This window comes from Mandrillus leucophaeus, unplaced genomic scaffold (genome assembly GCF_000951045.1).
Source record: "Mandrillus leucophaeus isolate KB7577 unplaced genomic scaffold, Mleu.le_1.0 Scaffold360, whole genome shotgun sequence".
Lineage (NCBI taxonomy): Eukaryota > Metazoa > Chordata > Mammalia > Primates > Cercopithecidae > Mandrillus > Mandrillus leucophaeus.
This window is the reverse complement of record NW_012103810.1, coordinates 1001193-1016283: the sequence shown is the minus strand read 5'-3', so window position 1 is coordinate 1016283 and position 15091 is coordinate 1001193. Positions and strand designations below refer to the sequence as shown.

Below are 15091 nucleotides of genomic sequence, written 5' to 3'. Positions count from 1 at the left end.
ATGGCACAAGTATACATATGTAACAAACCTGCACGTTATGCACATGTACCCTAGAACTTAAAGTATAATAATAAAAAATAATTAAAAAAAAAAAACATTAAAAAAAAAAAAGAGTCAATGTTCAACCTTCCAGGGATTTCCTCCTCTGCTACAGAGACCAAAGTGGCCAATCATCCAGGCCAGGTCGTACCCCTAAAATAGGGCAGAGATTTCATCAGCCTGGTCCCTAAGCCACTAGGTAGAGCAAAGCTTTCCACCAACCTTGGATGGATATGTAGCATGAGAAAGAAATACACTTTTGCTAGGTTAAGCCACTAGGATTCTGGAGATAATTTATTACTGCAGCATAACTAAACCTAACAAGACTCATATTTCTATCCTGAAAGATTGCTGGAAGAATAAGAAAAAGTGCTTGGTACCTAGTAGGTTCACAGTAGGCTTTCAATAAAGGCCACACTTCCTCTTCCCTGGATCCTTCCTCTGCATCCTCAGCCTCCCTCAATGTGACCAGCTTTCACTTACAATTTCACTCCTCTCTGTACCATGTTCCTTCTGTGGCTTGAAACATCATTCCACTTTTCCCATAGAACCCAGAAGTTTCCTGCTGTTTTTTTTATTGCTTTTCTGCACAGCAATATGAGGAAAAGCTTCTAGAGAGCCATCTTAGCCACTAGACCTGGCCTCCAGACGACTTGCCTTCTGGGCAGCCTTCCGCTTACCTCCCTGTATCCCATTCCCCACTGCGCCTCTGATCTCACTCCAGTTCAGCTCAGGATATAGCCACCAGAGTCTGGGCCCTGCACCCTGGTCTCCTGTACCCAAGAATGACCTTGATTGGCATTGCTGCCTCTCTAGTCCTAGACCCACATGTGACCTCCTTGCTGCCAGCACCCCCATCACATAACTGCTGGATGCTCGATCCTTGCCCACCTTGCCCTCCCACCATGATGGCTGCCAGGTTGGTTTCCAGCAACCATTGCCACCTACCAGTCCTACTGCATCTGCTCCAGGAGAAGGCTATCTTTACTCTGGCCAGACCTCCTCTACTTTCTATGCTGCCAAGCCACAAAAGCCTCCAACCAAAAAACACGCAAATGTTCAGAGTCTGAGATTGCATTTCTCATCAAGACCACAAATTTGCAGCTAATGATGGAAAATCAGAGCAGACAAGGGGACTGACCTGGCTCCATGTCAGCACGTTCTGAAGAGTCAGCAATGTTCGTGGGCCCTGCAGCCCTCTCTCCAAGGCCATTGGATCCTGAAGGACAGTGCGGGATCTTTTCTGTTGAAGCAGAGAACACAGATCCAACTGAGCGAGGTGGCAAGATGCCCCAATCCTTTCTCACAGACCCTCCACTCCAGCAGTCACTGCAAACACACACCATGGGAAAATGAGGCTTGTTCCTGGTCCCACAGCAATGAAGAGAAGCAAGTGGAGTCCTAGCACCCTGCAAATCCCACACAGATGCTTCCTCTATGCAGCCTTCCTGAGAGGCTCGAATATACCTTCCTCTATTCTCCCATCTCAGCTTGTGCTATGGGAGTAATGGTCTTGCCTTAAAATCATTGTTTACACACATTTCCTTGAGTGAACCGAATCCTGCAAGACAGAGACTGAAGATCTGCCCTTTTTACAACCCAAGCACCCGGCACAATGTTTGGAGCAAAGTAGGAACTGAGTGTTATTTGCCCAAAGGATTGACTGCATACTGTGATAGGGGGTAGACAGGGAATGGAGCATGGGGCTAAGGTCTAGGGTTAGTAGCCAGTGGCCCCCGTTAACAGTTCCGTCACAGATTCACCAGACAAATAAGTCATTGACCTCTGAATCTTACTGTCTTGCTGCTATGGTTTGAATGTGTTCCTCAAAAGTGCTGGAACCTAAATTCCTTAATGTGGTAGTATTGGGAGGTAGGGACTAATGGGGGTGCCTGGGTTGTGATGGCTCTGTCTTGACGAATGGATTAATGCATTCTTGTAGGAGTGCATGAGTTGTCTCAATCGTGGGTTGTTACAAAGCAAGGCTGGCCCCTCATGCTTCTCTCTTTCACATGTGCTCACTTGCCCTTCCGCTTTTTCCCCTGGGATGAAGAAGCAGGCGGCTTTTGCCAGATGCTGGCACCATGCTCTTGGACTTCTCAGCCTCCAAAACTCTGAGCTAAATAAATTTCTTTTCTTTATAAATTACCCAGTCTGTGGCATTCTGTTACAGCAGCAGAAAATGGACTAAGGCACTTGAACTATGGAATGGGTCGATCTTCCCGTAATATACCACATGGGAGTGTTGGAGTCACCTGGGCAGAGGTCTTTATACAGAAGAGTTCCGGTTCTGGCCCAGCTGCTGATTGCAACCTCTGGTGAATGACTTCCCCTCTCTGAGCCTCAGTTTCCTCATCTGAAAGAAGGAAACTCTGAACTGGGAGACGTGTGAGGTCCTTTCTGGCCCTAGAATCCTATGACTATAAATTTGATTTATAGGACTCTGGGACTAAGGAGATACCTGTGCAAAATAAAGGTTTTTCCAAATGAAGAAAAGAAAGTCTACACTCCTCAAAAGAAGGGTAAGGGGAGGTGCTAAGGTTTTAGGTCATTTGCTTCGAGTCATTGTAAGAGAAGGAATAGGAATTTGAACATAGGCCCTCAAAGATTTAAGGTCCCTGTACTTTTCCTGCCCCATACTGCCACACTCACCCATAAAAAATACTACAAAATGCCTTATTATACAAGAGACCCACTAGGCTAAAGATTAAGGCATGAAGGGTATACTTAGGCATAGGAGGTTAACCCCTAAAAAGCCATTATTTGAGAAGTTCCCTGAATTCATTTTTCCCAAATAGATCTAGGATCCTAGCTAAAAAAAATTACTGTCTATTATAAGGTGAGGAATTGCTGGTAATTCCCATGAAAAACAAAATGCACTTCATTGTAAAATTTTGTGTCTTTATCTACATTTAATATGTTTCTTTATGGCAAATTATTTTAAATAAAGAGTAACTCTATTAGGCAGGAACATTCACCAGCCTCTGGCCAAGTACAGAATATCCCGTTGGTACTCTCCAGAGACTGGCTCCTGAACTCCCTTCAGGGTAGAATTTTTCTTCTTTTTTTTTGTAAGACGAGGATTTTGCTCTTGTGACCCAGGCTGGAGTGCAGTGGGATGATCTAGCTCACTGCAACCTCCGCCTCCCGGGTTCAAGTGATTTTCCAGTCACAGCCTCCTGAGTAGCTGAGATTACAGGTGCCCACCACCACAGCCAGCTAATTTTTGTATTTTTAATAGAGATGGGGTTTCGCCATGTTTGCCAGGCTGATCTCGAATTTCTGACCTCACATGATCTGCCTGCCTCGGCCTCCCAAAGTGCTGGGATTACAGGTTTGAGCCACCATGGCTGGCCAGGGTAGGAAAATTAATGGGCACAAGTAGAGTTAACAAGAGTTTGGGAGTAAACTTAGAAAAGTCCTTATAAATCATATTATATTCATTAAGATTAAAAATAGGCAGTACACCAAGCAGGATATGACTATTATTTTACGCATTTCAAATAGGCAATAATGGCTATTACACCTTTAATTTTTATTACCCTGCCTTGTTCATTAGAAGTTTACCCCCGCTCCCCTGCCACACACACACAACCCCACCCCAGGTTCCAAAGACAGCAGGAAATTGGCTTCCTTGGCTATAACAATGGGCAAGGGACAAGGTACTTTCTCCGGTGTCCCCAAGTGCCAAATGTCTGGTGGCTTTTAGGACACAGAGCTGTTAGCTTTGTCCCCAAGGGCCCTGCTGGGGTCCTAGTCACATAAGTGATATGTATGTTTGATGCTTGGATGAAACACTCAAATTTCTTTCTCAGGCCCCCTTTTTTGTGTCTGGGTTATAAAACTCCATCATCTATCCCTTCCCCTCATAGCTTCAGGCCAAAGCTTGTGCCTTGGCTTCTCACCTGTGCCTTATGGTCCCTCCCCCTTGAAGAAGCTGCAGAGCTGCAGTTTTTACTCCTCTTCTGCCCTCATCCTTGCCAAGGCTTCAGGGAAAACCTCAACTCTTTGTCTTCAGTCTTTCAATCTGTTTATTTCCTTTTCAAATCCTGTCCCTAAATTCCCTTTTTTTCAAAGTACCTCCAGTAGGCAATACAAAGACAGTTAATGAAACTAAAATGCTTATTGGTTGCTGGAAAGGTTTTAAAAGTATTTATGTGCTAGCATTCTGTCGAGGGGAAATTGAGTTAGGAAGGGATTATGGCATTATTCATTCATTCACATATTCACTCACTCATTCATATGCTGAGGATTGTTGCTGGGCAGAACACAATAATGATTCTGAGGCAAATCCTGCTTTTGGGAAGCTCATAGGCTGGCAAGATAAACAAGACATGGCCGTAGGAACTATAATGTTTGGCAGTTTGTAAGAGAGATGCAGACAGAACCTAATGAGTGGACAGAGGATGGAGAGATCGCCATGGCTGACAAATCATGGAAGACTGCCTTGCAGCAGACTTTGTATAAGGTAGGGGACATGAAGACAGGGCAGGTACTCCACATAAGGGAGGAGAGCCATGGGAGGTAAAAGCATGACAAAGAACAAGTGTAGAGCTCAGCTTTCCAGCGTGTGTGAGCTGTGCAGAGGGGAGTGAAGGACATCACACCCAACAAGAGATGTGGGCCTCAACAGGCTGGGGAATGTGGTCATTGTTCAGTGAGTAATAGGGAGCCTCTGAGTGCTGTTGAGCAGAGATGTGACATAACTGGAGATCTGCTCTAGGAAGATAAATGTGGCAAGCCTTGCACAATATGAATTGGAAGAGGAGTTGCCTGGGGCAGGGAGCTCCTAATTGTGTGCCAGGCATTGGGTAGGCTGTTAGGTGCTTTGATGTTATTTAGCCTTCTAAACAACTGCAGGAGGCAAGCATTATCCTTCCAGACTTGGAGATGAAGAAAGGAGACTCTGGGGAATCTAAGCCGCTTGCTCCAAATCCCTTAGAGAGGAAGCAAGGGAGACAAGATCCAAACCCTGTTCTTTTCCTCTCTAGGCAAGTCATAAAGCAAGCTGTAACCCTGTGTATGACACCATGTACCTGACACAACTGTCTTTCTTCTCCCAGTGCATCTCCCGCCCATCCACGGGTATGTGGAGCTTGATCATTTCCTGGGTTGCCTTTCAGGAAGGCCCAGGTGGAATTAAATGCAGAGTGCCTCTACTTCTGTTGGATTCCCCTAAAGTGACCACAGATCAAGGAGATAAGATGATGCCTTGAGTTAAATCAGGTTCCAGAACAACAACACTGACTGCAGAGAATTGCAAAGGTAGCAGGAAACCACCCTCCTCCCTGGCAAGGAGTGTTAGTTTTTGTCTTTCCCTTTTCAGCTAAGCTGTGGTACCGGAAGTAGTGGACACAGAAACCCAGGAGAAAATCTTCTGGACACCCAGGAATCTGCTGGGGCCCTGCAGAATGTCAGTGAGAAACTCAGCATTCCTGTGCTCTGGGCTGACCCCCTGTTTAGGGAAGGCAGCCCAGAGGGCTCCTAATGCACTCGGAACTGCATCATCACACCTGCAGCCTGGAGGAGATGACCTCCCATCAAGATGCCTGCTATTAAAACTTTGTTTAAGGAAAATAAAAAGATAGCCTCATTCTAAACGTGGGACACAGTGGTAAGTGTGTTCTATACTTGACAATCAAGGGTTCAGGTTTGCTGAGAAGAAGCCTGGCACAGGTAAGACGTGGAGCTTTGGAAGCAGAATGGGGCTGAATCACAGCTCCCCCAGTCACCAGCTGTGCAGCGTTGGCCAAACCACTTAGATTTTTACATTTCTTTATTATTAAATAGGAATAAAAATAATGGACTAGAGAGAATAAGTACCTGACCCTTAGTACATACATAATAATGTAGAATAATTTCTTCTAGTCTTAAATGTTCAACATCATGGGCATTGCTTTCTCAGGGAGGTAGCTTTCCTCCTCACAAATTTACCAATTGAAGAAATGGATTTTTGGAGAAAAAATGCCAAAACTAAAGCAAGCTATTCATATCCTTGAGCTAGCTCTTATGACCAGTGTCTTATAATTATTCATCTTTACAACTTCCTTTTCCACCAGACTGGGAGCTCCTTGAAGACAGTGACCACTATGTCTTCAATTCTCAGCACGTAGTTTTGTCTCTTTCTACCTCAGCTACCTTATTTTGAGATCTGTATAAACTACAGAGGCTGTAGTTCTTCTGGGATTTTTATGTTTCCAGCCTGGTTTGAGGAGTGACTTTAAGCAACACCTTTAGGAGCACATCCAATATTCTGAAAACCATCTCATTATCACGTAAATTATTAGCACAAAATACTTCACCTTGTTACTCTGCTAAGAGCTTTGGTTTCTGATCCAAGCTGATTATATGTGCCAACATTTTCAATAACATCTTAATAACGCCAATCCTCCCAGGCCTCTGGACAGAATCAGACCAGGTGGAGAGATCCAGAGTTCAAAGGCATCCTGAAGGGGCATGTCACGGGGGAAAGAAATGAAGCATCAAAACTGGATTCAAATCCTGTCTGTGCAGTTGGGACAAGCCAGCACAGTGCCCGGGATCAGGATAAATGCTCAGTAAAGGTTAATACCCTTCTCCTGACTCCTGAGAAAAGTAAAGCCATAAAACTTGTTGCAAGTAAACAGGGAGAGAAGATCCACCACATTCCTGAGTCCATTTAGAATATGGATTTTTTTAAAGCCTTTCTAAGGACTGGATGAAGCAGGTTATTTCATTTTAATTATGGTAGCTGCAGCTGCTGCTTGTGGACTCAAAGACCAATTTTCACATTAAAAAGAAAAAAAAAAAAAAACACATACACACCCACACACAAACTCACCGAGAAACTTCACTGCATACACAGAACAGCATCTCCTTCAGAGAGCACGTCAGTGAGGTGGAAAAATCTGGAATGGCCTGCTCTAGACACTCAGAGCCAGGTGGAAATCCCTGTGCGTGCTCACCCCCGCCTCCCCTCCCACCTTGCCTCCTCTCTGTCCTGAACGTCAAAGAGCAGCTCGTGAGCCACACAGCGTAATGGAATGTTTCGCGGTGAGCAGCTGCATATTTTTAACACACACAAGGGGAAATAAAGGCAGCAGATGGTTTTATGTAATCTTCCTATGAATTTTTAACTGAGAGTCCTCATTCATGAAGACCTGAAAAGATTTTATTTTTTTCTTTTTTTACAGGTCCTCTGTGGGTCAAGCCAGCCAGCTCTGGACATGCCCTGGTGAGGCTGTGTGTGTTTGCCTCGGCCAGGGCAGGGAAGCTGGGAGAAGCCTGCTTGCCTTCTTCTGGCCTGGTTTCCACTCGGTGTTCTTTCTCGTGGTTCTTTCTCTGTAAACACACAAGTGATTCTCAACGTTTTCAACGTTCATAATGGAAAACTCATAGCAAACTCATGAATCCTTCAGAGGCATAGGTGTGCTGTGAAAATCTGAACCAAGTGTAGTCTTATGTTTGAAATGACTGAGGATCTGTGCTGTGGCAGGGACGTCTGTCAGAGAGACGGTCAAGGGGAACAGATGGGGCAGATGTACCAGTGTAAGAGAAAAGATAACAGTTCCCACTTATAAGTGAGAACATGCAGTGTTTGGTTTTCTGTTCTGGTGTTAGTTTGTTGAGGATAATGGCTTCCAGCTCCATCCATGTTCCTGTAAAGGACATGATCTCATTCCTTTTTTATGGCTGCATAGTATTCCATGGTGTATATGTACATTTTTTTTAATCCAGTCTATCATTGATAGGCATTTGGGTTGGTTCGCTGTCTTTGCTATTGTGAATAGTGCTGCAGTAAACATACGCGTGTGTGTATCTTTATAACAGAATGATTTGTATTCCTTTGGGTATATACTCAATAATGGGATTGCTGGTTCAAATGGTATTTCTGGTTCTAGATCCTTGAGGAATTGCCACACTGTCTTCCACAATGGTTGAACCAAGTTACATTCCCACCAACAATGTAAAATCATTCCTATTTCTCCACGGCCTCGCCAGCATCTGTTGTTCTTGACGTTTTAATAACTACCATCTGACTGGTGTGAGATGGTATCTCATCGGGGTTTTGATTTGCATTTCTCTAATGATCAGTGGTGTTGAGCTTTTTTTATATGTTTGCTGGCCGCATAAATGTCTTCTTTTGAGAAGTGTGTGTTCATGCCCTTTGTCCACTTTTTGATAGAGTTGCTTGGTTTTTTCTTGTAAATTTGTTTAAGTTCCTTGTAGATTCTGGATATTAGACTTTTGTCACATAGGTGGATTGGGAGCTGAACAATAAGAACACATGAACACAGGGAGGGGAATAACATACATTGGGGCCTGTCAGGGGGTTTGGGGAGGGAGACCATCAGGATAAACAGCTAATACATGTGGGGATTAATACCTAGGTGATGGGTTGACAGGTGCAGCAAACCACCATGGCACACATCTACCTGTGTAACAAACCTGCACATCCTGCACATGTATCCCAGAACTTAAGTAAAATTTAATACAGAAAAAAAAGATACCAGGCTCTCATTTGAAAAAGATCATGTGTTTAGAGGATATGCAAGAACTGCCTGTAAAAATGGCCTAACAGGAAGCACTGGCAGGGGAGAAAACAGTTCTCAAATAGCCATAAGTGCTAAAAAGCAGCCTGATGAAGTTTATGGTGTCTGTGGAGAGTTTTTTCAATTTTTTGAAACTTGCTTTTATTTAACCAATGTCCACCTTTAACCCCTTCAAGCACATCATCAAAGATTCTGGGATTTAAAAGTGCAGGATAAACACAAACTCTAGTTTTCAACCACTGGAGTTGTCCCAGACCTCTGGGCCTCTGCTCTGCTGTGTCCTCAGCCTGCAAAGCCTTCTCGTCTTCCAAAGCCACTAGATCCTCTTTTATCTATCCTTCAAGAGCCAGTGCAGACACAAACACTTCCGTGAAGCCATCTCTGTTGCACCCAGCAAACCCAACTGTACTCCCATGCCAAAGAGTCACCAGGCTAGCTGATTCCACCACTAAGTCCCAGGGGTGACCTGACCTCTGCCTAGGTCTAGTGCTCTTTGATTTCTTCCTACATATTATACTGTCAGTGATATTTCTAAAATGCAAACCTGACCCTCCTGTTCCTTGTTTAAAGCCCTTATTGCTCCCCTATTGTCACTGGGGAGAAGAAATCCAAACTCTCCCCTATAGCAAGCAGTTCTTTTCACTGTCCAGTCTGGCCACCTTTCCAGCCCAGTCCCTGGCCATTCTCACCCCAGACCCTGGATGCTTCAGCTAAACCACAGTGTTTTTCACAATAAAAAGGAAAACACGCACACACACACACACAAACTCACCGAGAAACTTCACTGCATACACAGAACAGCATCTCCTTCAGAGAGCACGTCAGTGAGGTGGAAAAATCTAGAATGCCCTGCTCTAGACACTCGGAGCCAGGTCACTCTGTCTTCCATGGCTTCCATGGCTCTTCCCTTGGCCTGGGATGCCCCTTGTCCACTAGTTTCCCTGGGCAGCACCCCATCATATTCTGGTGAAGCATCTCCCCTCTCCTGGGAACCTTTTTCCCACTGCTCCCACCACGTGGGTTGTGACAGTCATAGGTGCTGTGCGTCAATTATTTCTGGCTCTCTACTTTCCAGGTACACGGTGAGAATGTCCACCCTGATAGGGCCATGTCACTAACTGTGGTGTGAGCTGTGAGCAGAAGTGTACCGCTTTCAGGTGTTAGATTTAACTGCCAATACAAGACCCTCCAGAGCTCTCTCTCAGCACAGTTGGGATGGCTTGTCAGTCTGGGTCCCCGGGGACTACGATGAGCAGAAACCCCTCTCCTCTCACCATCTCTATTGCCCACAGACGATGTAGAGTGTAAGACAGGATGAACCCCTTGTTGCTATCAATTCTCTGTGATTTAGAGGATGATGTGCACCCAGCGTGAACTGGCTGATCTGACAGATTCATGGGTCCCATGACAATTGTCATGGTCTTAAACAATCCTGCCTCACTGGCTGTCCTTGATTGGTTCAGGGCTGGGCACCTTAACAAGGCCGAGATAGTCATTGCTCCAGATCCCATTTCTTCCCTTGAGGAGACCAGAACCTGATCAAACATGAACCAATTAGAATTCTTCCCTGGGATTTCTGAAATCAATAAATGAAGAAAGAATGTAGTATCTAGTGGTGCAAATTGTAAGATGCAAAAACTGAGAGCTGTTGGGGACCATGTGGGTGTTACGGGTTGAATTGTATCCTCAAAAAAGAAAATACACTGCAGTCCAACCCCACAGTACTGCAGAATGGGGCCTTATTTGGAGATAAGGTCTTTATAGAGACAATCAAGTTAAAATGAGGTCATTAGGGCAGGCCCTAATCTAATATGACTAGTGTCCTTATAAAAAGGGGGAAATTGGCCAGGTGGGGTGGCTCACGTCTGTAATCATAGCACTTTGGGAGTCCGAGGTGGGTGGATCACTTGAGGTCTGGAGTTGGAGACCTGGCCAACATGGTGAAACCCTGCCTCTACTGAAAATACAAAAATTAGCTGGGCGTGGTGGCACGTGCCTGTAATCTCAGCTACTTGGGAGACAGAGACAGGAGAATCGCTTGAACCAGGAAGGCGGAGGATGCAGTGAGCAAAGATTGCCCCATTGCACTCCAGCCTGGGAAACAAGAGCCAGACTCTGTCTAAAAAAATAGCGGGGGTGGGGTGCGGAATTGGGACACAGAGACAGATATACATACAGGGACAGTCCCAGGTGAAGACGGGATTCACACTGTCCCGAGCCAAAGAACCAGGAGAAAGAAAAGGCCGGGACAGATTCTTCCCTGGCACCTTCAGAGGAGCACGGTCCTGCTGACACCTTGATCTCACACTTAAAGCTTCCAGAACTATGAGACAATACGTTTCTACTGTTTAAGCCACTCAGTTTGTAGCACTTCGTTACATCAGCCCTAGGAAATCCAGAGAGTGAGGAAAGCAGGTCTGCAGTGAGAGAAGGAAGCTTACAAGCCGAAGAAAAGCAGACTGGGGCAGCAGAAAGGGTCAGAAAAAAATCTAAACAGAATTAGAGTTCCAATCACAATTCTCCTGCATCTCTGCCTTTTTTCTCGCTGGAGGGTTCATCTGCTTCTTGCATTTTTGAGATGGTATTATGTCCTGCTTTTTTTGAGACTGGATCTCCCATGACTCCCAGACTGGAGTGTAGTGCCATGATCTTAGCTCATTGCAGCCTCTGCCTCCGGGGGCTCAAGGAATTCTCCCACCTCAGCCTCCAGAGTAGCTGGTGTGCACCACCATGCTGGCTACTTTTTTTGTAATTTTAGTAGAGATGAGGTCTCTACTAAGACCAGAGGCATGCACCACCATGCTGGCTATTTTTTGTATTTTTAGTAGAGATGAGGTCTCGCACATTGCCCAGGCTGGTCTCGAACTCCTGAGCTCAAGCAATCCACCTGTCTCGGCCTCCCAATGTGCTAGGACTACAGGCGTGAGCCACCATGCTCAGTCCTTTCTGTTTGGAGTATGATGGTTTGGAGGGATGATGGTTTGTCACTTCAAGCAAAGAATCCTAATGAACATTTTTATAATATTTAATAATGATCATGCTCATCATCTTAAAGTTCTGAAAATGAGTAATATGAATGGATCCAGGTAATGGTGAATTCACCAGACTGTCCATGTTTGGACTGTCCAAACATGTCCCCAGAAGACAGAGACAGGGTCCCTCCTGTCTGGCTGCAACAGCCTTCATACATTCACACAGTTTGATCCTCCTGGTGTTTTCTTTAATCTGGTAACAGCCAGAATAAAATCTGAAAAAGATTTTCTTCTGCACAGTTATGCCTTTCTTCCCAATCCAAACACAACTGCATGCCTGGCCCCTTGAAATGCTCCAAAACAAAACAAGAAAGCTCAGCCAAATCCCTCATCGTGTTTTATGTTATTTTCTTGGCTGTACAAACTTAGGAACCCTTTGTTTCTTCTGCTCTGTCCCTAGACTTTTCCTTCCCACATTTGCCTCTGTCCAGAGCTGCTATACCAGCAGCAAGGGCTCCCAGCTAACAGAGGGGGAGAGGGGCACTCTGAGGGAAGGCAAGCTGGAACTGATTAACCAGCTCAGACCTGAGCTGAAGGTCCCCTGAAGCAATTTACCAGCCTCCTGGAATAACCATTGAACACAGGCCCTCACGGGCAGAATGTGGCTGGATAACGGGGTATAGATTATGGGTTTGGTCTTGCAGAGCAGAAGATCATTGTTCAAGGTACATTTGAGCCTCCAGGACAGCCACCATAGCATGAATGAACAGAATCATTGTACCTTGATGATCTGTAAAAGGCAACATCCTAGCTCTTCTCTGAAGGACTAGGGACAGCGATGATACTCCTGAGCAAGATTTGATGACTACAGTGTTGTAGAGTTCACATCCTCCCCGAAGTAAAAGAGGCTCTTGATTTTTCCTCATTTATTCTTTCCAGGAGACCTTATAAAACATGATGACTTTATCAAGCTGCCAGCTGTCTGATCAGAGAAATTAGAGAAGAGCAGGAGTTTTCTAGAACAGGTGGGGGCCAACTCAGCTTTGAACAAAAGTGGGTGGGTGGGAGTGGGCAGGCTGAATGGACGCTGTGCCAGTCACTTGTGTGTTTGCTCCCAGATCCACTCCCCATGCTGGTCTGCTCTGTTGTGTTCTGCAAGGAGCCACATTTCTCAGGTTCCCTTGCTGACTGGCTTCTGGGGAGGTCGGGCTAAAGAAAGTCCCTGGCAGAAGATTGGAGATGAGAAGACAGCAGCCAGGGTATCTTCACCTCTTGCTTTGTCTTTGACAACATCCCTAGCAGTGTCCACATAACCCCCGTGGCTTCAGGTCCTGAGAGTCACCCTACAAAATGATTCCAGCTCCTGCTGGATTTCCGCAGCTTCTGGGATCCGGAACTATCATCTCCTCTCATTGTCCCTCCAGCCTAGGTGTGGTAGTCATTGCTGTCATTGGTGATTTCTGGGCTGAAACATGTACTGTTTAGCTTCTTAGCTGTTTTGTCAACTGTCTGACCAATTCTTTACATTAAATTCTCTCAATGGGGAGGTCGAGAGTGGTTTCTGTCTTCCTGCCTAAACTCTGATAAAGGTGCTGAGACTCTGCAGGCAGGAGCGTCACTCTGTGGCCTCGAGGACAGTGAATATGCAAAGACTCTCAGTGCTTGGGCTGGGATAAAGAGCCCCTTATAGCACTGACCGCTGCAGTGAAGCCCAAGAGGGAAGAGTGATAGGTGGGGCCCCTGGGAGACTGGGGAGGCAGCCCTGGAAGGAGAAATGGGGGACACAAAAGCAGGTTTTTGCTTCTTTCCCCCACAAGTCCAGTCAGCTTGCATGGACTTTTTTTTGCTGTCGGCTGATAAACGAATGTGGGAGAGGCCATCAGTAAGTCAGTGAATGCCAAGGAGCCTGGCTGCGACACTTCAGAAAGCGTTGTCAGGTTAGAGTGTCTCGAGGCACTGCAGGAAAGCTGGAGTCTAACGAAACTGAGGCAGACCAGAAAACACCTGTCAGTAGATTGGTGGAACACTGACATCTTAATGGGATGTGACTTTCTTTGGTCATGTCTGTGTAGATACCTACAACTGTAGAGGGTAGCATTGTCCTTCTAAACCCAGTGGGTGGGGAAAATCATTCTTTATTGAGAGAAGAGGGGGTCAGGAATACAATGAGAAGACATTTTAGTGACTGCTGAGAGACAGGGCATCCTTTGTCAGTGAGAAAGAATTTGGATGTGAAAAAAAGTATCTATAAACAGACCGACACAGGCTGGGACTGAGAAAGAGACAAGGGCAAAACAAAGCCCACTAGAAATGAAGGGACAAAGACTTGCAAGCTCTCCATGCACCAGGCCCTCGGGTGGTGGGCCAGCTTCCCAGCCCAGGTCAGCTTCCCACTGTCAGAACAGGGCACTCTGGAATCCCAGAGCCAGGACACGTTTGCTTTTTGCTTCTGCTCAGACCCTTGTCACAGGTGGCCTTTTATTTACTGACCCAAGTGTCCCAGACCAAAGTCACCCACAGGAACTGAAAGGACCACCAGGCGCAGAACAGCAGGGCTGTTAATGAACTGCCGCATGCCTCACCTCCCAGGAAACCTCTCTTGGTTCCAGGGAGGAAACCAATGCCGAGACTCCAGTGCAGACTTGGTTGCCACCTCACCATCCCCACCCACCTTCTCAGACCTCACGTGCCCACCCACGCAGACACACGTGCTTATTTCTACCTTGGTGAAGCTGAACACATTTGTCAGGGGAGAAGCCAAGTTGGAAAACAAAGAGTCCTTTCTAGAGATGAAAAAAAAAAAAAGAAAGAAAATTTGGAGGTTACATATGTTCCCCCACTTCTATTTTTTCCAATTTTAAAAAAGTCTGTTTTTTAATAAAAATTTTAAACCAGTTATAGATTATAGAAAAATCGCGATGATAGCACAGACCTGCTATACCCAACACCTAGTTTTCCCCATATTAACACCTTACATTAGTATGCTTCATTTGTAATAATGAATGAACCAATATTGAAACATGATTATTAACTGAAGTCCATAATTTATTCAGATTTCTTTAGTTTTTCCCTAATGTATTTTTCTGCTCCAGAATCCCATGCAGGACACATTACATTTAGTTATCATGTGTCCTTAGGCGCTTCTTGGCTATGACAATTTTTTAGATGTTCCTTGTTTTTGATGACCTTGACCGTTTGAGTACTGGAAAGGTTTTTGTAGGATGCTCCACTACTGGAATTTGTCTAATGTTCTTCTCATGATAAGACTGGGGTTGTGAACTATTGGGATGAACCGTCCCTTACATTTTTAACAATTTTTAGGTTGCAGAAGCCATGACTGTACCTCAGGGAGCAGCCTTGGTAGACGGGTTCTGCCGTCCCAGCAGCATCTACGCAGTCTCTGCTAGCTTCCACCCTCAGAAGACCACAAAGCCCTCAGAGTCTGGCCACAACTGACTTCTCCAGCATCAAGTCCTGAATTTTCTTTCTCTTTATCTTCCACACCAGATTTGCTTGCAGTTTTCCAAACATGCTCATATCCTTTTGTAG

General features: G+C 45.4%; 1 protein-coding gene across 1 annotated transcript in view; it reads right to left on the bottom strand.

Annotated features, from left to right (window-relative positions):
• The window catches only part of TENM4 (teneurin transmembrane protein 4), a 792673-nt gene that overhangs the window by 564068 nt on the left and 213514 nt on the right, over positions 1–15091 (bottom strand). Inside the window, exon 3 of the mRNA XM_011989697.1 lies at positions 1181–1282. The gene's annotated coding sequence lies outside the window, so the exon portion shown is untranslated. The remainder of the gene's footprint in view (positions 1–1180; positions 1283–15091) is intronic.